The sequence below is a fragment of the Hyperolius riggenbachi genome, chromosome 9, assembly GCF_040937935.1.
Source record: "Hyperolius riggenbachi isolate aHypRig1 chromosome 9, aHypRig1.pri, whole genome shotgun sequence".
Lineage (NCBI taxonomy): Eukaryota > Metazoa > Chordata > Amphibia > Anura > Hyperoliidae > Hyperolius > Hyperolius riggenbachi.
This window is the reverse complement of record NC_090654.1, coordinates 143,181,238-143,205,445: the sequence shown is the minus strand read 5'-3', so window position 1 is coordinate 143,205,445 and position 24,208 is coordinate 143,181,238. Positions and strand designations below refer to the sequence as shown.

General features: G+C 42.9%; 1 protein-coding gene and 1 long non-coding RNA gene across 7 annotated transcripts in view; one reads left to right on the top strand and one right to left on the bottom strand.

Moving 5' to 3' along the window:
- SEMA6C (semaphorin 6C) overlaps positions 1-24,208 on the bottom strand; it is a 464,232-nt gene that overhangs the window by 302,251 nt on the left and 137,773 nt on the right. The window lies entirely within an intron of this gene.
- Positions 7,721-23,105, top strand: LOC137531759 (uncharacterized). The gene is made up of 2 exons (XR_011023734.1): positions 7,721-7,766; positions 22,801-23,105. It is a non-coding gene; the product is annotated as an uncharacterized lncRNA (long non-coding RNA).

The window sequence follows — 24,208 nt, the reverse complement described above, 5'->3', positions numbered from 1 at the left end:
AGCCAATTAAAGCATCATTTTGCTGGTTAATTATCTAGCTGTTAGCGAATTGGTGTGATTGACTTAATTTGATAACAGTGGAAATTTGCATTCTAGGAGAAATTTTAGGTAATGACTATCTACTACTAGCAAACTACAGGAGTACCTTAAAGGATACCTAACCAAGGCAAAGCAACTCAAGGTATGTAATGGATTGCGGAGACACCGCCGCGCGGTCTGACAGCGGGGCGGCTGATTCCGCATGCAGACCGGCGGTTTCTCCGCAGCAGCATGCGTCTGGTTTGTCTGAGCCTAGTAGTGCACACAGATGGAGAGCTGCGCGCGCTAACAGGCAGGACCTTTATGCCAATAGGAGAGGGATCAGCTGACCAGGACGATCAGCTGATCCCAGCGCTGTAGGTGATTGGTTGAATGGGACTGGGCGGCGCTGAGGAGCGCTCTGCTATATATACTTCTCACCTGTCAGTCGCTGGTTGTCTGCCGTTGCGAATGCTTATGTGTTAGCACTCAGACCATAGTCAGATCCCTCAGTGTGTTAGAACCAGGTGGACCTGGGAATTCACACTTAGCCAGATTACTGTGTTATTACTGTGTTATACTTTAGACCAGTTCCAGGGTGTTGAGGCCACGGACCTCACACCCAAGATTAGGGATACTGTGTCATTGCTGTGTTATTCTTTAGACCAGTTCCAGGGTGTTGAGACCACGGAACTCACACCCAAGATTAGGGATACTGTGTCATTGCTGTGTTATTCTTTAGATCAGTCCCTGAGTGTTGAGACCACGGACCTCACACTCTAGATTAGGCCTCTGCTTTATATCTGTTATGACCTATTGCTCTCTTGACTCCTCTCTTGCTCTCTGATTCGGTACCTTTGCATATCTGATTACCTGTTGCCAACCCTGCCTGTCCCTGGTTACCGAATCAGCCTTCTGTCTCTGTACTTTATCCGCTCGTGTGTTGCCGACCCGGCCTGGCCGACCCTTCTACCTGTGACACCCCCCTGGTGGGGTGTCCAGTAGCTGCAGGGACTCCCTGTCTCTCAGAGGGACCTCTCTGCAAACCAGTCAGGGACTCTATCTCATAGGAGTCCTTTGACTGCAGTAGAGTCTGACTCCCAGCTGTTCAGGGAATCACTTGCTCTCTGTTTATCTCCAACCCCAACCAGGAGATACTCATTATACGGTCAAGGGTCACCTGCTCCTCAGGTGCTCCATGCTCATATACTGTTGCACCAAACACTTACACTTTATCAGGTGTCCAGAGGTTAGCTATACTTGTATTATTGGTGATTCTGCAGATCATCAATAATCGGGTATATATCTGTATTCTTGGTAATACTGCAGATCACCAATAATCAGATTCTCTCTGTGTGCTGACACCGATCGTTACAAGGTATAGTCAAGCTGGATCCACATACCTCTGTGCATTGTTAATTCCTCTCCTTATTCCCCCTGGTTACCATATTCACTCAACTCAAAAAAAAATTCAGACAGGAAGAGGCAGACTTGTGGGGATGTTCCCTCTTATAAAACCCTCCCACTCCCTCCTTTTCCCCACCCCAGTCACTCACCTAAGGGCCAATTGTCCACAAGGAAGCGAATGTGGCAGGAAAGGGCAGGGAATGGGAGGGTGATAGGAGGGAACTTCACAGCCAGTCTGCCTCTACCTGTATGAAAATATAAATTTAGTTGAAAGTCAGGGAGAGATTACTTGGAAAAGGGGGAACGCGGAGAGGAATGGACAAAGCACACAGGTATGTAAATTTAGCACGAACATACCTCTGTGCTTACCTGAGGTAGCTTTTACTTGGCCCAGGTATCCTTTAAACTTACCATACTATGAAGGTAAATAAGAACAGGGGTAGTCACACTAGCTTATTTGCCACTGGTCTTTTCACTTAGTTTAATGCTCCCAAATAACCCAACAGTCAATGACATTCATTATTCAATTTATACTGCATACCAAATCTTGCCCCACGGGCAACAGAACAAAAAAGTGTACCTGAGATGGGGCACTTTAAAAATGTATACATACCAGTGGCTTCCTCCAGCCCCCCTCCGGCTTGGACACTCCCTTGTAGTCCTCAGTCGCCTTCTCCTTCGCCCGCAATTGGCTACGGGAAATTCTCCAGTTGGGGCCAATTGACGCAGGCTGGCCAGGCAGGTTCCACCGTCTTGCTCATGTCGGGAGCACTCTGCACCTGCACAGTAGTACTGCACATGTGCAGAACGCTCCAGACAATGTGAACGGGAGCATGCGCATGGCTGGGCTGACCATGCGCAGTTGGCCCCAGACCGAAGGACTTTCCGGGGCCAATTGCGGATGAACAGGAAGTGCAAAGAGGACGATCAGGGTGGAGGGGGCTGGAGGAAACCCCAGGTATGTATATTTTGCCTTTATTCGCCCATCTCAGGTTCCCTTTAAGAGATTTACTGTACAACATAACATTATGGCTTCAAACAGAATGAGAAAAAGCCTCACCAGAATATAGATGGCAAGGTTGCAGGGGGCACAGATGGTGGGTGGCCGCTGGCTAGGGTCCCTGGAGGATGTTTAGCGTATCTTGATTTATAACACACAGAAACCATGCTAAAACAAGGCGTTTCCACATGTGTTTTTCTCCTGCACAGCAGTAAATAAAGGGCATGATTAATAGTCTTCAGCCTGCCAGTCGTATGTCTGAGCTGCATAAAGATGAGGTGGCAGTTCAGAAAAAAAGAGTGTTTTTGTTTTTCGTGTTGTTCCAATGGGTATTGATCCGTTATCTGGAAGGCATTTCTAGGCGTCATTTTGAGTTTAAAATAATGGTTAACTTCTGGCACAAGAAAAAGATGTCAGTTATCCTCATCGCAACCCCATGACTAATGTAAATGCAAAGTAGCACTCTATAGGAGGTTCTTAATTTGATGGATTGCTATACATTCAAATATGTGTTCACAGGAAGGTTTAAAGGTATCCACTAATAATAACACAAATGTACCACATCACTGATTTTGCTTCTGAACAGAGATATGTACATTTGGATATGTAAGGTTGTAGCACAAAGTACTTCGGTCAACTGAATACATGGTGTTTAGGGTTGCCGCGATATACCGGTAGTGGGGACGCAGTGGCGGGGATGCGGGTGCATGAAGAGAGGCGGGATGAAACAGATACCCACTTGCCGGGGATCCAGCGCATGTATCACTTACTTCTTCCTCCTTCCTTTTCTAGCGTTTCAGCTCCCTGTAACAGCACCCTATTACAAGGAGATGGAACGCAAGAACAGGAAGGAGGAAGAAGTAAGTGATACACACGCGCAGGATCCCCAGCAAGTGAGTATCTGTTTACCCCATGCCACTCCCCCCTAACAACAAAGTCCAGGGTAATTTAGCACACCAATTTGTAAACTCTAAAGTGTTTTATTCTTCGCATCAAAAGTCAACACACATTGACAATTGTTTCAGGGCCACGGAGGGTCCCCTTCATCAGAAAGTGCAGACTATACAACCCCCCACCTGGCTTTCTATACTTCGGGCACATATCGTGGCAAACTATTACTGCCTACACCTATTCCTGGCTACCTAGAGTGCGGCCACCTATTACTGCCTACACCGATTCTTGGCTACTTAGACTGCAGCCACCTATTTCTGCCTACACCTATCCCTGGCTACCTAGACTGTGGCCACCTATTTCTGCCTACACCTATTCCTGGCTACCTAGACTACGGCAACCTATTTCTGCCTACACCTATTCCTGGCTACCTAGACTGCGGCCACCTATTATTGTCTACACCTATCCCTGGCTACCTATGCTGCAGCCTCCTAATACTTACTGCACCTATCCTGGCTACCTATTACTGGCTGCACCTGTCCTGGCTACCTATACTCTGGCCACCTATTACTGGCTGCACCTATCCTGACTACCTATACTGCGGCCACCTATTGCTTGTAACAACTATTGCTGGCTACACTTATTCCTGGCTACCTATACTGCGGCTACCTATTACTGGCTACACCTATTCCTGGCTACTTATACTGGGGGCACCTATACCTAACTAGCTATACTGGAGGCACCTATAACTGGCTACCATACAGGTGAGGGAGTGGAGCTCTGTAAAAAAAAAAGCAACAGAGATTTGAGCGCAGCCGGCACCATAATAGGAATTACGGCTACAACAGCCACCCTAATGTTGGCAACCCTAATGATTTTAACCTTTTTTCCAGAAGTTGGAAGCAGTGGGCACTGGTTCAGGAACAAAACAAGATGCAAGGTTATTTATTGTATTTATATAGCGCCAACATATTACACAGCGCTGGACATTAGTTTAGGTTACAGACAATATTTAGGGGTTACATACAGCAATACGACAATACAGGAAGACAAGAAAAACTAGATCATGCAGCACAGTATGGTACAAGGTAATGCTTAGTCAGTCACTGGATGGGAGCATGGGGATTAGGCAAGTTGAGTTCACTCAAATGCATAACATGGGTGCACAGTAATGGAGGCGCATGATCAGGTAGGACATACAAGGAGGAGGACCCTGCCCGAAGGCTTACAATCTAGAGGGAGAGGTAGGGACACAAAAGGTAGGGGACCAGAGTTCAGCTGCGGGTTTAGAGCACTAGTGAGGGGTGGTAGGCCAGAGTGAAAAGGTGAGTTTTGAGGGCATTCTTGAAGATGTTGAAGGAGGGGGCTGCCCTAATGTGTGGAGGTAGGAAGTTCCATAGTGTTGGAGCAGTTCTTGAGAAGTCCTGGAGGCGTGCATGGGACTGGGTGATGCGGGGGTGGTCAGGCGAAGTTCATTGGAGGAGAGCGGAGTGAGCGGCTAGGTGTGTACCTCTGAGTAAGATTCAAAATGTAGGTTGGACAGGTTTTGTGGACAGATTTGTAGGTCAGACACAGTATCTTGAATCTGATTATGGACTGGATAGGAAGCCAGTGGAGGGAGTCACAGAGGGGAGCCGCCATGGCGGAGCGATGGGAAGAGTGGATAATTCTGGCTGCCGCATTCATGATGCGGGGGGGGGTGGAAGCAATTCGTATCGTAGGGAGACCAAACAGAAGGGCATTGCAATAGGCAAGGCGGGAAATTATAAGGCCATGGATGAGGAGTTAGGCCTCTTTCACACAGAAGGCCATCGGATGCTACTTGCTCTGGCCAAGCACTTACTAGTGCTCGACAGTGGAGAGGTAGCCACCACATGCAGCTATATTCAAGCAAGACTAATGCGTTTTTTTTTTCGCTGCTGGGTGACTGCACCACAAAAGTTGACATGGGTGGAGTTACAAATGCTACCAATCCGCAGCTGGAAGGATCTTGGTTCCTGGCAAATGGTGCACAGTTCAGCCTACCATGTAAAATGGGCCTCAGTGGCCTTTTCTGCTAATGAATCATTAGGACCAGAATGGTAATTAATGACCAAGAACCAGTTCAGAAGCTCTCATGATGACTTCTCCTTTTTCCTGTCTGTACATTTGGAACTCTGCATAAGTGCTTGGTTGCTGGGATTAAAATCTGAGTACAAAATCAGGCTGTGAGTGCAGCATGAAGTCTCCTGGACTGCTTTTGTTATTGTAAGTAATATTGGCCCTGATTCACGAACCTACAGTGCACAGGCAAAGCACGGAAATTTTACTGTTACTACTGCCAATTGCCATGCGCTTCAGTGTAATTTAATCAGAGCCATTCTGACCTTAACTGTTAGGCCTGGTTCACATTGCACAAAAACCGTAGCGTTAAGCGGAGTGTGGAAGCATATCTGTGGACGGATGCAATACATTTCAATGGGAAAGCTCACATTGGTATTATAAAACAGATCCGCTTCCTACGTTCCACTAAACTGATCAGACGTTCCCGACCTGTACCATTTTCAAGGAACTGACACGGACCTGAACGCTGAACGTATGCAATGTATCTCAATGGAAAACGGACAATACTGATTCCATTGGCTAGAAAACGTACCTGAATAGTACTAAAAGATCACTTCCTATTTTGATCTTCTCTACTTCCGGGCAGAGATCGATGCACACCACGCCAGACACAGCAGGTTCTAGGCTGTCTGTCTGCTGCATAGGCACACTGCAACATAGGCCCAGCAACATAGGCCCATTGCAAGCCACATCACCCATCCACTGCAGCATCCCCCTCTCCAAACCCCAGCATCTCCCTCTCCCCCCATCACTGCACCATCCCCCTCTCCAAACCTCACCCTGGCCAATCCCTTTCCCTTCCCCATTGTCCATTTTCCATACGTTTCCGTTCATACTGTACCGGAACACAACGTATGCGAAATGGTTGTAAAACATGAACAAAACGTATGAAAACCTATCGAACGGAAAACGGATCAGTTTTGCCGGATCCGTCCCGGATCAGGTGCAATGTGAACCAAGCCTTATAGTTATTGTGATGTTAGGGTTACCACTACAAGAGTCTGGAGGTGCAGATATGCAGTGCAGACAAGGCACTGTATGTTAATGATGGGGCTTAGTTGCTTTTTTATAATTATTATTATTTATATAGCACCAACATCTTACACATCACTTTACATACGAATATTGGCTCGTCAATTAACTGTTCCTCAGAGGGGCTCACAATCTAATCCCTACTGTTGTCATATGTCTATCATAGTCTAGTGCCAATGCTAGGGGGGGGGGGGAAGCCTATTCTCTCATGTGTATGTTTTTGGGATATGAGAGGAAATTGGAGTGCCCGTGGAAAACCTACGCAGACACGGGAAGAACATATAAACTCTGCGCAGATATAGCCAAGCCGAAGCGATACTTTTACAGCTTTATGGAGATAGGAGATTTGAAAGTACAGTTAACCTATTTGATGTTTGTAACCGAGGTGGGTCACAAACATCAAATAATTCTAGCTATAGTTTAAGAGACTACGTAACTTGTGAATTAGTTGGCTAATGGAATGGTGACTCTGGGCTATGGTGTTCTAATTTAAGTCAAGTCATTTACCTTTCTTCTACCTCCACCGCTTCCTGACAGCTCTGTCTTTTCACCACCACCCTCTGGAGTGCCATTTCACGGCTGGCTTTATTACACGCTTCATGTTCCATATTGCCCAGCTGTCTTGAGCTACAAGGGTCGTAATAATATAGGAAGATGCATCTCTGCACGCCTGTCTGGCTTTCCAGAGAAGGTGATGTGCCAAGGATTACATTTCCAGTTGAGGCACATGTTTTTCTGTGTAAGTACATATCTGCAAAACTTGTATACGTTTGTGTAGGATTTCCTTGATTAGCTGATGCCAAATAAATCACTTGGAGCTAGTAAGGAGCCCAGATCCTAGTCACTTCCACACCACTGACTGCCTGTGCTGTAGGGAGCAATCATCTCAGAGAGGCTCTTACTATGCCAGCCACTGTCATCTGAACAGTGGAAAAACTGCAGTACAGACACCAGACTCATTTCCTTCTCTCTTTGTCCCCTTTTTTAAATGCATTAGTCTGAAGAGTCTCAAGTGCATGTGTTTCCTCATAGTAGTTCCATTATAGCATTCTTACCAATGCTTTGCAAAGTAATGTGTTTTATACATGCACTGCTTCACATACCTGTGTGCACTTAACAACTGCATTTAATAGCACTGATATAGGATGCAAGCGTGCTAAAAACTGTATACTGAAACAAAGACAAAGATGGAGACACATCTCCACAGGCTGTAGTGGGAAGAAGCTGTTACCCCACCTTCTGGTGATGTCATCAAAATCTGGATCATGTGATCGGGACTGTTAGCTGCAAAAAAAATTGTTTCTCAGAAAAAAAGGTAAAATTTGGCAATGTGAAGGCTAATCTATAAGTTGATGGTTTAAGATCTGTCCCTAGAAATGTTCTTTAATGAATGCACCATTAAACAGTACATCATATGCATGGTATAAGCTGGTGCAATGTTTTTACACAGATAGTAAACTAATTGCAGTAGGTACTGATTCCAGTTATTCTCACTGCTTTGTAAGTACTCTACCCTCTTTTCCCTGATTGTAAATTGGTGTACATGCAAAAAGAAATTTTGCAGTGCTAATTCAGACAGTAAAATATTGGTAAATGGCACTGATATTTTACCCCAGATAGGTTTATCTCTATTCTCACACATAGCGGTCCTAACAATGCCTAACCCTAACCATACCCCTCCAATGCCTAATACTGACACCCTCCCTTGCCCCAGCAATGCCTAGGCTTAACTGACACTATTTTGATTAAATGATGTGAATTAATATGGGGAGAGCTAATGTGGATTTAATCACTCTAAGGCTCAAAACATACCATACAATCTGGGTTGTTCAATCTTACCACTTTCATTTAGTATAAGAGCTTATCCAATCAATCATTCAAAGTATTTTCAATCTGTTGGCCCTTATACTACATAGATTTGGTAAATCCGTACAACCAAGATTGTATGGTGTGTGTTGAGCTTAAGGCCTCTTGCACACTACATGCGATTCTGATTTTTGATCTGATCAGATTTTGGATTCTGATTAAAAAATGTACTGCATGCTGCTAAGATTTTTAATCGGAATCCAAAATCGGACGTTTAAAAAAAAACAACAAAAAAAAACGGGATCGCATGTAGTGTGCAAGAGGCCTAAACGTGCCAGATCAGAATTCCCTTTCTCAGCTACCTTCTGCAGCAGGACCCCCCTCCTTCATTCCCCATCATGATGCAGATCTGTGCAGCAGCAGCCTCTTCCACAGAACTTGCAGCTAACTCCTCCAGCTGGGCTGCTACTACATTTTAAAAAGCATGGCTTTCACTGCAGAGACCTTGTAACTTTGTTTTTCAAAAGAGTAATGTTGGGCACTCTGCTTGCTGAACTGTCAGATGATACATTTAGATTTGTGCTTGAAGATAGGCTATAAAGAAAGTAGAAATATTGCATAACCCGTAACATCCTGTTAGGTCCCATCTTTATCTTACTAATCTGCACTGCAGAAATAGCAGCTGTTATTTAGTTGGTTGCTGTATGCAATGTCTCCATTTTTGCACATTATCAGTGTCCTAATGAAGACTTTGCTTTCATTCAATTGTGATGTAAAGCAATCTGGATAATGTCAGTATTGTTGGCAAATCATAGGTTGCTTCAGTTATCAGTTGTCTTCAAATGTCTTCATAAAAAGTGTGGAGGAAAGCGTTGGATCTGTACACAGAGGTACACTTAACATGGGGCCGCTGGCCTCTCCTCCCTCCTCTCCCTCTCTAGGCTATAAAAAGCCCTCATTAAACGTGACTAGTGCTTTCATTGAACTGTTCTCAGTTTTCTTTTCTTGGCTTCATTATTCCAGCCTGCCAGTTTATCCTTCACAGCTTGAGCCTGTGCTGTGCCCCCCTTTTTCCTCTCTCTGACAGTCTACCACCAGGTAACTCTTCAAATGCCCGGGAGTTGCCAAATTAACTGAATAGGATCAGATTGATCTTGAATTGAATTTCTGTTGTACTGCACATTTTCTGTAATCTGGGCCACACATATTTTTATTTATTTTATTTTATTTGAGTATTTATATAGCGCCGACATATTACGCAGCGCTGTGCAGAGTATATTGTCTTGTCACTAACTGTCCCTCAGAGGGGCTCACAATCTAGTCACATGCTTTGATTTTTTTCTGATTAATTACTTATTACTAATGTCTTATAAGTTTTCTTTAATTTTTGTTCAAATGATGTGATTCCACAAGCTAAGAAATACTTCTTCTCATCTGACTGAAAGAAAATTGTGGTGATAACTTTAAATGGTTCCGATTTCCTGATTGTGTTTGGATGCATTTAATATATTATTGTAGATAAATGCCTGTTTCATTTTATTGGTTTAATTTTCAAAGCTAGTCGGTCAAAGATATACTGTAAATAAAATAAGTCATACTAAAAGAATCTGAGATATTCCGGTACCGGAGTGTACTGCAAAAGTGTTGTAAATATATATATATATATATATATATATATATATATATATATATATATATATACACACACACACACACACACACACATACACATAGACTGGATTACTTACCGGTAATGTCTTTTCTGGTAATCCGAAGGACAGCACCCTGAGAAGATGTCCACTCCCACATTCACTGGACAGGACCGCACTAAAGAATTTGCATAGTTAGGCAGTATAAAAGGCAGCATTTCACATACCACATCAGTTATAAAAAAAGACAAGACACCAAATGATGCTTCAATATAAATTTTTTATTTACATGGGTGGGCGTCAACGGGTGCTGTCCTTCGGATTACCAGAAAAGACATTACCGGTAAGTAATCTAGTCTTTCTCTGGACATCCTCGGACAGCACCCTGAGAAGATAAACAAGAACATGATATCTAGGGAGGGATAACTGCCTGTAAAACCTTTCTGCCAAAGGCTAAATCTCTACTAGCAGATACGTCTAGCTTATAATGTTTAGCAAAAGTGTTTGAAGAAGACCAGGTAGCTGCTCGGCAAATCTGCTCAATACTGGCTCCTGCCCTCTCTGCCCAAGAAGTTGACATCGATCTCGTGGAGTGAGCCTTGATGGATGCTGGCACTCTCTTATTCTGCACGCTGTAGGCCAGGGAAATGGCCTGTCTTAACCATCGTGCTATGGTAGCTTTTGAAGCTTGCCTTCCTCTGTTTGGTCCTGAATGAAGGACAAACATCGCCCTAGACCTTCTCCAACTGTTAGTGACCTCCATATACTGTAAGATACAGCGTCTAACATCAACAGCCTGCAACTTCCTTTCCTTGTCATTTGAAGGATTTGGACAAAAAGAAGGTAAGTAAATCTCCTGTGACCGGTGAAAATCCGAGACCACTTTTGGTAGAAAGGTAGGGTCCATCTTTAAAGTGATGCGATCGTCTGAAACAATGCAGTATGGTTCATCAATCGACAAGGCCTGGATCTCGTTTACACGCCTTGCAGAACAAATTGCTAGTAGAAACACTGCCTTCAAAGTAAGGTTTTTCTCCGATATTTCTGATAATGGCTCAAAGGGATGTAATGAAAATGCCTGTAACACTGTGTTTAAATCCCAAGGTGGGGTCCTTATTCTCTGTTTTGGTTTCAACCTAGACGTTGCATGGAAGAACTGAATTATAAAGCGATCTTCTGATAATTTTTTCTCCAAGAATACACTTAATGCAGCCGTCTGTACTTTTAATGTGCTGATGCTTAGGCCCATTGCGAATCCTGCCTGTAAAAACTCTAATACAGAGGATATCAAAGTTCTTGAGATCCCTTTCCTTGAGCACCAATCAGAATAAGTTCTCCAAGCCTTCGCATACATTTTTCTAGTTACCTCCTTTCTGCTGCAAATCAAAGTTTTTATAAGTTCTTCTGAAAATCCCTTTTGTTTCAGGAGTGTCCATTCAGGTTCCACGCTGTTAGCTTGAACATGGTCAGCTGTGGATGGAAGAACGGGCCCTGAGATAGTAAGTCTGGTCTGTTCGGTAATATCCAGGGATCCTCTACAGCTAACCTTTTCAGCAGCGAAAACCAAGGTCTTTTTGGCCAAAAAGGAGTTATCAATATCGCTCTGACCTTCTCCTGCATTATTTTGTTCAGTACTTTCGGAATCACTGTAATTGGTGGAAAGGCATAGACCAGAGGAAACTCCCACTTGATTGAGAAGGCATCTATGACCTTTGAGTTGTCCTCCCGAGAGAGGGAACAGAACTGAGGGCATTTGTTGTTGTGCTTGAAAGCAAATAAGTCTATGTCTGGACTGCCCCATTTCTGCAGAATCTCTTGAAACACTTCCTGGTGAAGGCTCCACTCGTCCTGTAACAAAGTCTCCCGACTGAGGAAATCTGCCATGCAATTTCGAGAACCTTTCAAATGTATAGCTTTTAGAGAACAAGTCCATTGTTCCGCCCAGGACATTATCCTTTGAGTCTGACTCCAAAGGGAAGCACTCCTGGTACCCCCCTGCCTGTTCAGGTATGCCACTACTGAAGAATTGTCTGTCTGGATCAACACATGTTTCATCTGGAGGAATGAGGAGAAATGTTCTAGAGCCAATCTGACTGCTTCCAACTCTCTGTTGTTCGATGGCATGCTGCTTAGAGTTTGAGACCATAGACCCTGGGCTGGCATATTCTTGAAGTGTGCCCCCCACCCTATTGCACTTGCATCTGTTGTCAGAATGCATTCTGTTGGAAAGTTCCAGAGACGGCCTGTCGAGAGATGTACTTGTTCCTTCCACCAGTCCAAAGAAAGCTTCACCTTGGGAGGGATCAGTACCCTGTCGTCTAGAGAAGACTTCTTCTTGTTCCATACCCTCAGGATCCATACCTGGAGTTGCCTTGAATGAAACTGTCCCCAAACCATAGTCATGAAAGCAGAAGTCATGAGCCCCAGAAGTGACATAGCTTCTCTTATTGTTGTGGTCTGAGCACTCTGAAAGGAAAGAATACAATTGATTAATCTTTGACACTTATCAACAGGCAGAAAAACTTTCTGAACAGAAGAATTAATCGTAAGGCCTAAATAATTCATGACTTTTGAAGGTTGAAGACAAGATTTCTCCCAGTTCATGAGCCAACCTAATGACTCCAGAAAGTTAATTGTATAGCTCAACTGATATGAAACTGACTCTGTAGAAGGGCCCCATATCAGCAGGTCATCTAAGTATGATATAACCTGAATAGATCGTATTCTAAGCACTGACAGAACTTCTGCCATTATCTTAGTAAATAACCATGGTGCTGATGATAACCCAAATGGTAAAGAAGTGAACTGGTAATGTCTTACCTCCCCTGCAGTCCTGATGGCAAATCTCAGAAACCTCTGTGATCTCAGACTCATGGGGATGTGTAAGTATGCATCTCTGAGGTCTAGGGACACCATATAACAGTCTCTCTGTAGTAGGTTCACTACTGTCCTCATATTGTCCATTCGAAATCTTTTGTATAAGATGAATCTGTTCAATGACTTTAGATTTATGATGAACCTGTAATCTCCTTTGGGTTTTTTGACTAGGAAGACAGGGGAGTAGAAGCCTGCATGCATGTGAGAGGCGGGTACCTGGCGTATCACCTTCTTCTCCAGTAGGGAGGCAATCGATTCCATCAGTGCCTTCTGAACAATCATATCCTTTGGGTGGGGGGTTACACAAAATCTTGAATGAGGAATCCTTACAAACTCCAGATCGTATCCCTCTAATACAATCGATCTTATCCATTTGTTCTGGAAATGTTCCTGCCAAGTCTCGAAAAAATACGTGATCCTTCCTCCTACTGGAATTATGGCGTCATTGTTGCTTTGGCGTTGTAACTGAGCTGGAGGGATTAAGTAGGAAATTTGATCTGGCTCTTGGACCTTTTGCTGTATTCCATCTTCCTCTACCACTTCCTGTAGAGGTATTGCTTTGCTTCTTCTGGTTACGAAAGGATCTCTGGAAACGAAAAGTTTTCCTCTTAATTGGGAAATTTTTCTTCCTATCTGATGATCTGTCAAGGGTCTCCTCCAACTTGCTACCAAACAAAAGGTTTCCCTCACACGGAATGCCACATAAACGTGATTTTGATGATGAATCTCCCTGCCATGTTCTTAGCCAAACCGCACGTCTTGTAGAATTTACTAATGCTGATGTCCTAGCTGACAGCCTTACAGATTCATCTGCTGCATCAGAAAGAGAATTTACTACTAGAAACAAGGTAGGGAATGCTTTCAAGATCTCCTCTCTTGGCGTATCTCCTGCTATATGCATATGAAGTTGTTCTAACCAGATTTTTAAGCAACGTGCCATGGCTGTGGATGCAACAGCAGGTTTAAACCCTGTAGTAGATGACTCCCATGCTCTACGCAATAAGTTGTCCATCTTTTTATCCATGATATCTTTTAAAACACCTGAGTCCTCAAACAGGAGGTCTGAACTTCTAGACATTCTAGAAATTGAGGGATCCAGCTTCGGAACTGGACCCCAAAATTTCTGATCCTCAAGTCTAAAAGGATATCTTCTAGCTAACGATTTTGGCCAAAATACTCTCCTTTCTGGTACATTCCATTCTTTGTCTATCATCTCCTTAAGGTTCTCATGAACCGGAATGAAGGTTGATTGTACCACTGACAGGCTTTCATACGTTTTATCCATAGCAGACAATTCCTTATGTTCGGCTTTAACACCCATAGTAATATGCATTGTAGACAGTAACTTATCCAAGTCATCAACAGCAAAAGCAAACTTTGCAGATTTCAATGCCTTTTCCTTTTCTTCCTCCGAATCAATAAAACTACCCTCAAAAGATGAATCCTCCACCTCTCCCTCAGAGAGATCTGATACTTCCTCCTCTCTATCAAGCTTCCTTTTCTTAGATGGATGTTGCGTTTTATCAGAAGTAACCTCTGTAGGTGCTGAAGGAAGGGGAGGGGTAGGAGGGGGAGGAGAGGTGTGGGTAGCCACTCCTTTGAAAGCTTGAAAGGTAGATGATAGTTCAGATTTCATCCATCCCACAAACTCCTTTAATACCCCAGAAGATTCTTGCTTCACAACCTTATCAGCACATTTCTGACATAAAGATTTTGAAGATATAGGAATCCTAGTGGAACAAATTGAACATCTCTTTGTATCAGTTTTCTGTTCTGCTTTCTTATGTTTTTCTCCTTTATCTCTTGGATTGGGCTGTATAAAAGAAGGAGAGAGAACAAAACAGAAAAAAGGCCCCTCAGTAAAATATACTAATATAGTATATAAAATATAAATGTAAAGCAATCCCACCAGCAGGATTAGTTTACCAGAGAGGAATTGGAACCTTGCTCCGCAGCCTGAGAGGAGGATCCAGCAGCCTGCTCCATGGTCAGCCGATTCACACTGGAGGCTGAAAACCAGGAGCCTTAAATACCCACAAGCCCACCCAGCCAAAACGCCCCCTGTGCAGCCGAAAGAGGTGCCTACCTACAACCATTGCCGTCCGCAAGTTCCGTAGGACGCTGACAGGCTTCCTGAGCCCGCAATGGCGCTCGGCGTTCCCCTCCTGGTTGCCTCACATGACCCGATCAGCTGACAGAGGGCGAGTAAACCGGAACTTCCGGTTTCCGCGTGTGCGCGCGCTCTGGGCGGGCTTCCGTAGCGTCTGGCGTCTATGCTGCGGAAAGCTCCCCACCTTAGACCAGCCTGGCTTACGGTATTCCTGGCAGCCTTCTGGCAGCAGCCCCTGCTCCCTGGCATGGAAAGCCTCAGACGTTTCGACGAAGTGCATCCTGCGTGGACAGGACAAAAAACTGATGTGGTATGTGAAATGCTGCCTTTTATACTGCCTAACTATGCAAATTCTTTAGTGCGGTCCTGTCCAGTGAATGTGGGAGTGGACATCTTCTCAGGGTGCTGTCCGAGGATGTCCAGAGAAATATATATATATACATATATATATATACATATATATATATATATACACACACAGTGGAGGAAATAATTATTTGACCCCTCACTGATTTTGTAAGTTTGTCCAATGACAAAGAAATGAAAAGTCTTAGAACAGTATCATTTCAATGGTAGGTTTATTTTAACAGTGGCAGATAGCACATCAAAAGGAAAATCGAAAAAATAACCTTAAATAAAAGATAGCAACTGATTTGCATTTCATTGAGTGAAATAAGTTTTTGAACCCCTACCAACCATTAAGAGTTCTGGCTTCCACAGAGTGGTTAGACACTTCTACTCAATTAGTCACCCTCATTAAGGACACCGTTCTTAACTAGTCACCTGTATAAAAGACACCTGTCCACAGAATCAATCAATCAAGCAGACTCCAAACTCTCCAACATTGGAAAGACCAAAGAGCTGTCCAAGGATGTCAGAGACAAAATTGTAGACCTGCACAAGGCTGGAATGGGCTACAAAACCATTAGCAAGAAGCTGGGAGAGAAGGTGACAACTGTTGGTGCGATTGTTCGAAAATGGAAGGAGCACAAAATGACCATCAACTCTGGGGCTCCACGCAAGATCTCACCTCGTGGGGTGTCAATGGTTCTGAGAAAGGTGAAAAAGCATCCTAGAACTACACGGGAGGAGTTAGTGAATGACCTCAAATTAGCAGGGACCACAGTCACCAAAAAAACCATTGGAAACACATTACACCGCAATGGATTAAAATCCTGCAGGGCTCGCAAGGTCCCCCTGCTCAAGAAGGCACATATGCAGGCCCGTCTGAAGTTTGCCAATGAACACCTGAATGATTCTGTGAGTGACTGGGAGAAGGTGCTGTGGTCTGATGAGACCAAAATAGAGCTCTTTGGCATTAACTCAACTCGCTGTGTTTGGAGGAAGACAAATGCTGCCTATGACCCCCAAAACACCGTCCCCACCGTGGGGGTGGAAACATTTTGCTTTGGGGGTGTTTTTCTGCTAAGGGCACAGGACAACTTAATCGCATTAACGGGAAAATGGATGGAGCCATGTATCGTGAAATCCTGAACGACAACCTCCTTCCCTCTGCCAGGAAAGTGAAAATGGGTCGTGGATGGGTGTTCCAGCACGACAATGACCCAAAACATACAGCAAAGGCAACAAAGGCGTGGCTCAAGAAGAAGCACATTAAGGTCATGGAGTGGCCTAGTCAGTCTCCGGACCTTAATCCAATAGAAAACCTATGGAGGGAGCTCACGCTCAGAGTTGCACAGAGACAGCCTCGAAACCTTAGGGATTTAGAGATGATCTGCAAAGAGGAGTGGACCAACATTCCTCCTAAAATGTGTGCAAACTTGGTCATCAATTACAAGAAACGTTTGACCTCTGTGCTTGCAAACAAGGGTTTTTCCACTAAGTATTAAGTCTTGTTAGAGGGTTCAAAAACGTATTTCACTCAATGAAATGCAAATCAGTTGCTATCTTTTATTTAAGGTTATTTTTTCGATTTTCCTTTTGATGTGCTATCTGCCACTGTTACAATAAACCTACCATTGAAATGATACTGTTCTGAGACTTTTCATTTCTTTGTCATTGGACAAACTTACAAAATCAGTGAGGGGTCAAATAATTATTTCCTCCACTGTATAACTATGTACACATATATACATACATATACATACACATACATATATATATATATATATATATATATATATATATATATATATATATATATATATATATATATATATATATATATATATATATATATATATATATATATATGTATCAGGTGCTCTGGCTGTAGTCTGACTGGATTCGTCCCATGCTTATTTCAGGTGTGTGATTCAGGCCCTACTAACCAGAGAGATCAGAAAGATCAGCAGGATGCCAGGCAATTGGTATTGTTTTAAAAAAAATGGCAGCCACCACATCCTTCTCAGTTCAGGTGTCCTTTAATTAGAGGGATGGAAGGTCAAACCAAGAAAAAGTTGGAGAAACTGGCTTTCTTTAGTGTGAAAAAAGATGGCTAAGAGGTGACCAGATTAACATGTATAAATACATCAGATGGAAATCCATACGCTTGGCAGATAAGCTTTTCACCCACAGACCTGTACAAAGAACAAGGGAACATGATTTGCGTATAATGGGTTTGGTGGTCCTTTTAGGGACCAAGAGCACCTAAACAAGAAGTAGAGAGAGACCAGGAGCCCAATGGTGCAGTATTGTTAGGTATAAGGGGACGAAAGTATATAGGATTATATACTCACAAAGGCGGGTTGCAGTTCCTCAACCACCATATAAGCCTGCATGGAATTCAGCATCCCCAATTGGAGCTCCAGGTCCTGGCGGATACTGGATGATCGCTCTCCTGTAGTTCAATATATTTTCCAGAAAACTGTAAAGCTATTACCTCGAAGGATGTCTGACTGATAGAAGGGTGAAGTGGAGGCGCCCAAAATATATGGGTGTTAAAACTTAAAAGAGAGGTAATTGCTTAGCTCTCCAAAAGATACACACACCTCTTCTGGAGAGGTAAGCAATTACCTCTCGTTTACACAATATGTTTTAAAGTTTTAACACCCATATATTTTGGGCCTCTCCACCCCACCCTCCTATGATCTGCATATGGCAGAAAAAAGGTTTTGCCTTCTATTTCGGAAAGGGGTAAATGTGGAATATTTTACCACAAGTAGTAGTTAGCAAATTCTATGTCTACATTTTAACGAGGGTTTGGAAGTTTTAGTTGCATTGAAGGACATTCTTGGCTATAATTACTAGGCAATTCCCTCAGAGTTGATCCAGGGATTTTATCTGACAACCACCTTGAGACGGGAAGGATTTTTTTCTCAGAAGGTTAATTGTCCCAAGTCTTGTAAGGTTTTTTGTTTTCCCCTGGATCTCCTGGAACATGTAAGGTTGCAGGACAGAAATGTTCCTCATTTTTCCTAATGCATTTATTTTCTCTTAGTTGCACTTGATGGAAGAATGTCTTTTTTTAAACCAAACAAACTATGCAACTATGTAATGTTAGTCAGCTATCCTACGGACATATCTTCAAGCGGGAATATTACCATAAAAATCAAATTTCAACAGCAACTGGTCTGAATGTATTAAGTGATAAAGATGCTAATCCTGCATTCAAAACGTTCACTGGCCCTTTAATTGCCATTGCCAAACAGTTGCATGTTGGGGGGGGGGGTCTTTTTATCTATAACATATTCCTCCTCTTCCATTTATTTCCCCCTCATCCTAACGACATTAGACACTGCAGTTCCTAGTATATACCTCAGTGGGAGTGTCTGAAGACTCTGAGAGGAGGGCGGCTAACGTATACACAATTAGCAAGAGGAGAAAAAAAAAGAGCGAGGGAGGAAATTATGTCAGGAGGTCAAAGGTAACCCACATGGAAACTGTCTAGAATAGTATTCTCTGCTTTTCTCTATAAGATTCACAGGAATCATAACGTGGACAGTGCAATACATCTGTTATGTAAGTAGAACTTATATTTATCTACTTACAGTATATATTTTTTTATATCTAGCTTAGCATAGCTGTCACTTTAAGCTATGTACACATGCTAGATTAAACTTGGTTGAGACAGCTGATGATGACCACCTCTGCCGATTATCTTACATGCTTACAACAGCCCCCAATGCCCCACCACATGGAGGCGATCAATGCGCTTGGCGGATTGACTTGACCGAGGGCATTTTTCTCCCCAGTCACCCCGCCCGCTCAGTGTTTCTCTGTAATTCGCCACTTCACCCCTCCCCCGCATAGTAACAGAATGCATTTTTAGCCTTGAGGCTAGTGGTTATCGAAGGCAATGCTTAGGAGAATTCAACGAGAAACGTGATCAGTTTGATCAGCCGATAGATTTGTAAGGATCTGATTTGCTGTGATCTTCCTGGTTTAATGCATGATCATGATCCATGGCACAGCAATTGTACTGCTGTTTAGTGAATGACTCTTTGAATGACCCAATGACTCGTGTCACTTTAAGTACCCTTTTAATGGGACTTTCCTGGAATCCTAAGGTCTTATGTATTTAAAGGTTAAACCTTAAACCTTTGGATTGTCTAAATCTTCTCATACTATGCTATAACCTGGAAGAGATGAAAAGCAAATTGGAAAAGACGCGATTTGCACCTCCTAGCACCGAAATTGACCCGCTTTGCTGCATATCGCGGCTTTTATAATGGCTGCAGTATGCGGCAAGGAAGGTACATTTTGGCAACGGGAGGCGCCTGATTAGCAGCAATGACATTACATTTTGGCACCTACTTGCATTGGGGTTTGCAGAGAGCGCGCCTGCTATGCAATGCCGCAATTAGTATTTTTGCAAGCCCACAGCGTCCACGATGCTACCAATATTTCACTATGGAATCCAGCAGTAGAATATCGCTAATTGTAGTGGTACTTCCCTGCACCTTTTTTGCGAGGCGCCTTTATTTTTTGTATTCAGCAAAACATAAATTGATACAAAATATAGCTTCCCAACTAAATTATATAATGTATAGCCTCTTAATGGCAAAGTCACATTTGTAATCAAATGGATAAAAATTGTTATATGTGAAAATATATGCAAAAATACATGACATACCTAATTTCAGAAAAATCTGAAAGCTGAATAACCACCAGAAAAATGCGGAAGATGCATCGGAGGATAAGCAGTGACGAAAGATGTGTTGATTCATTTTCCGCAATCTCATACCGCAGAAACAAACGACGTTGCAAACGTGACTTTGAACAATCATGGTAATTAGCGCAGGGGTCAATGGGGATCAAAATGACAGTCATTCAAAATGAACGATTGTAGTGGGTAATCGGCCATCATCAACAACGTTTAATTAACTTTTGTTAAACAAGGTTATGTGATATTGCAGAAATGGTTGTTCATTATTAACAATTTGACGCAAAAATCTTCTAGTGGGTATGATCCTTAAGAGTTACTACAGTCTGACTGCAAAGAATGGGTAATTTTCAACCCTGGGCCCCTACTCAATTAACTTTTCCCAGGAGATAATTTTTCATGTTCCCTACAAAATAACTTTTCAGCAATTTACAGCTGAAAAAGTATATATAAAAAGTTATACTAAAAAAAAAAATAAGTAAAACAAATATCAAACATAAGTTTTTTCTATGTTTGCTGGGAGCTTAAAATGCATTGTATTAATAAGGTGTTAAAAGATCGCTTTCAAGAAAACTCAGAGGAGTAAAGTTACTGGTGATTGAAAAGATTGAAAAGGGACTTTGGACTATTAAAGCGAATGGAAAGCCCAAAAAAAAAAAAAAACCCTGATACTTACCTAAGGAGTGGGAAGGGCCTGGCTCCTATAGAGCCTTCTTGTTCCTCTCTCGTTCCCCTTGTTCCAGCGCTGGCCCCTTCGTTTGAATCCCTCGCTGTGGAAAGCTTAGTAAGGCTCTACACTTGCGCATGTATGAGCGCGAGAGAGAGCGCGCTAGCGTAGGCGCAGTACAGAGCTGCCCATATTACGGAGCACTCGGGCTCCTGAAGACCCCCGAAGCCTCCTGCATCGGCAGAGAGCAGTATTCGACCGATTAGTAATATACTACAACCGGGAGAGCCAGCACTGGAATGCGGACAGTGTCAGACTGGGAGCTTGAAAAGCTGAGGAAATCCACTTGCTGGCCAAGCAGCATTAATCAGGTGTTGCTGCTCACAGTGAAGACTTGCTGCAGGTTTCTGTTGGGAGTGATAACACAGGGTTACTGCTGCTTGGCCAGCAGGTGGATTTCTTCAGTTTTTCCACCTCCCAGTCCGACACTGAATGTGGAGACAGTGAGAGGAGCGGGAAGGCTCTATAGGACTCTATAGAGCCTTACCTCTCCTTAGGTAAGTATCTGTTTTGATTTTTTGGCTTCCCATTAGCTTTAACCTTTACAGTTAGAAAAGGGAAAAAAGGAACACAAGCTAGTTCTAAGTAGGATTGCCACTGTACATACACGTTTATTATTATAATTTAGTATTTATATAGCGCTGACATCTTCCATATCGCTAGAGAGAGTATATTGTCTTGTGACTTAACTGTCCCTCAGAGGTGCTCACAATCTAATCCCTACCATAGTCATATGTCTATGTATCGTGTAGTGTATGTATTGTAGTGTAGGGCCAATTAAAGGGAAATCCAATTAACTTATCTTTAAGTTTTTGGGACATGGGAGGAAACTAGAGTGCTCAGAGGAAACCCACACAGACATGAAAAGAACATACAAACTCCATGCATGTAGAGCCCTGGCTGGGATTTGAACTAGGGACCCAGCGCTGCATGACGAGATTGCTAACCACTATGTCATTGTGCTGCCCACATGTTTATCTCATCATGTTACTTCAGGTACTCCTTAGGCAACCTCCTGACTGATTGTAATGTACAGCACTATTATTTTATGCTTCACTGTAATAAATAAAGATATTCTCAGGCTTCTCATGCCAGTGCAACATTATCAGGCTTCTTCAACAAGCAAAATACATTGACCCATTGGACTCAATTCACTAAGTATTACCACATTTAGTAATGCTGAAAACAGCTGATTTTACCAATCACCTTCCTAAATTCCAATTCGCTAAACCTGCTACTGCACCGAAAATTAGAATTACTAACTAGTCAGGTAAATTACCAACTTGTCCGGTAAATGCATCAAAAAATGTCAAGAAATTGCAATTCACAAAGATTTACGCATTCGGTGAATCGGATAAACATGTTCAATATTTTTCTCAAGCACTTACCAGCCGATTACTCACTCTCTTCATTCTCTCTCCATGCAGTAACTGACAGACAGCCAGTAGGGAGAGCCAGGCAGTCAATATGGAGAGCCACACAGTCCTGCTTCTCACCCTGATATGATCTGACATGGTGGAAAGCAGGTCTTCACTGTAGCAGAGCAGGGGAAAGTGACATTTTATCAGACTATTCTGCATCCCTTTAGATGTGAACTGATGTATACTGTTATACAGAAGAACTCCCCCTGGTGGCTGCAGCACATCTAAAGGGATATTTGAGATGCAGTGTACAGAAAATTCGCCCGAAAACCCCAACTCATACACACAGCTTTTTGCCTCAGCGTTTACCTGCTCCACAGGTAGTAAGTGAGAATTACTGAGCAGGGCTTAGTGAATTGAAGCATGCTTGTTCTGTAAATTACTGAACTTCTGCCTCATGTGGAAAATACTTAGTGAATTTGGAAAAAAATACAGACTGTGATATTTTACTGACTTCAATGATTTTACCGAATTGCCTTTCATGAATTGAGGCCATAGTGGCCATCTAGAACCAGCTTGCTTGCTGACAAGCATGAAACGTTTGCAGTTGTTACTGCATTATTCATATTATCTAACCTACAATAAAGTTGTTCTATAACAATGCCTCTCTAGCACGCATTTGGCAATTTGTGAATAGGTATTTATCAATGGAACACACCTTGCCCACACTAAAATTTTGGTTTATTGCATACAGGTCCCAGGTTGGCAATGCATTAGCGCCAGGAGGCATCGTGGGAAAGGTCAATGCTGCCAGTCGTTTTGTCTCCTGCTTATCAAGGATGTCTCTGCCTTATGTTTCCATCTGGCACTTGTGAGACTCTGACAAGGACAGAAATTAGACAGTTGTGTCTGTTGTAGCCTTTTATCAACTTCTTGTGGATGGCTTCCCGTCTCCTTGGCACTGTGAATTTCTACACTTAGGGCCTTCATGCCAAGGATTCTACAAAGTTACCCTGGCAGCTCATCGCTGTTTATTTATTGATAAAGAGTAGAACTATGCATTCTAGGATAGTGTATATTGTTGATCTAAACTCAGCACCGCAGACTGTGGGGGAATTCTGTTTGTGTGATAAAGTAAAGAGGATCGTCCTCGGCCATTCAAAGCTGCCATTTTAGACAGTGGACCCACATTTTGATCCCTGAAAGTATGGCATGGTCCGAGAAGCTAAACAGAAGGGAGAAGGGAATGAGTGAGAGGGATATGGAGCTGACATATTTGTTTAATTTTAAATAATACACATTGCCAGGCTGTCTTGCTGATCCTCTGCCTCCAATACTTGTAGCCATAGAGCCTGAAAGAGCATGCAGATCAAATGTTTCTGACATTATTAGTAGGCCAGTACAAATCGCCAGGATGCCAGGCAACTCGTATTGTTTAAAAGGAAATAAATATGGCTGCCTCCATCTACCTCTTGCTCCAGGTTACCTTTAAATTATTTATTTGGTATGCTTTATCGATATTTTGGTAATTGATGCCTGTTTATAGCATTATTGTTATTATTATTGTTATTATTATTATATATTCATGCAGCACTGACATTTTTTACAGTGCTTTCCAAAATGTATATCATCATGTCACTAACTGGCCCTCAGCAGAGCTCACAACATAAGCCCTACCTATGATATGTCCCTATCATAGGACCAGACCAATTGTTTGGAGAGGAGGCAATTGCCATATATAACTATCTATAAGCTTTGTGGCAAGTGGGGGGGTCGACTTATCTGCAAGTGATATGCTGTGGGTTTTCTTTTGTGTAGCTTCTGAACTTGTCGTTAGAGATCACATAACAGTCACATAACAGTGAGACTGGAGCTCTAGCAGGCAGTTCAGATGCTGCACGGGAGACTAGAGGATGCAAGCTGAGAAAAGGAAGCCAAACCTTCTGCAACATGTTGCAACACACACTCTACACACACCAGTACTCTTCAATGTGTGCTCTGCACAGGGGGTGGGAGTGGCACATTGGTGGTCAGCCAATCAATGGATCATGGCTTTAGGCCATTTTTTTAGGCATCAAACGTTGGGGGTGATCTATGTGTGTGAGGGGAGGGGCCTACTGTTATTATATATACATGTGTATATATAATAACTAAAAAAAAAA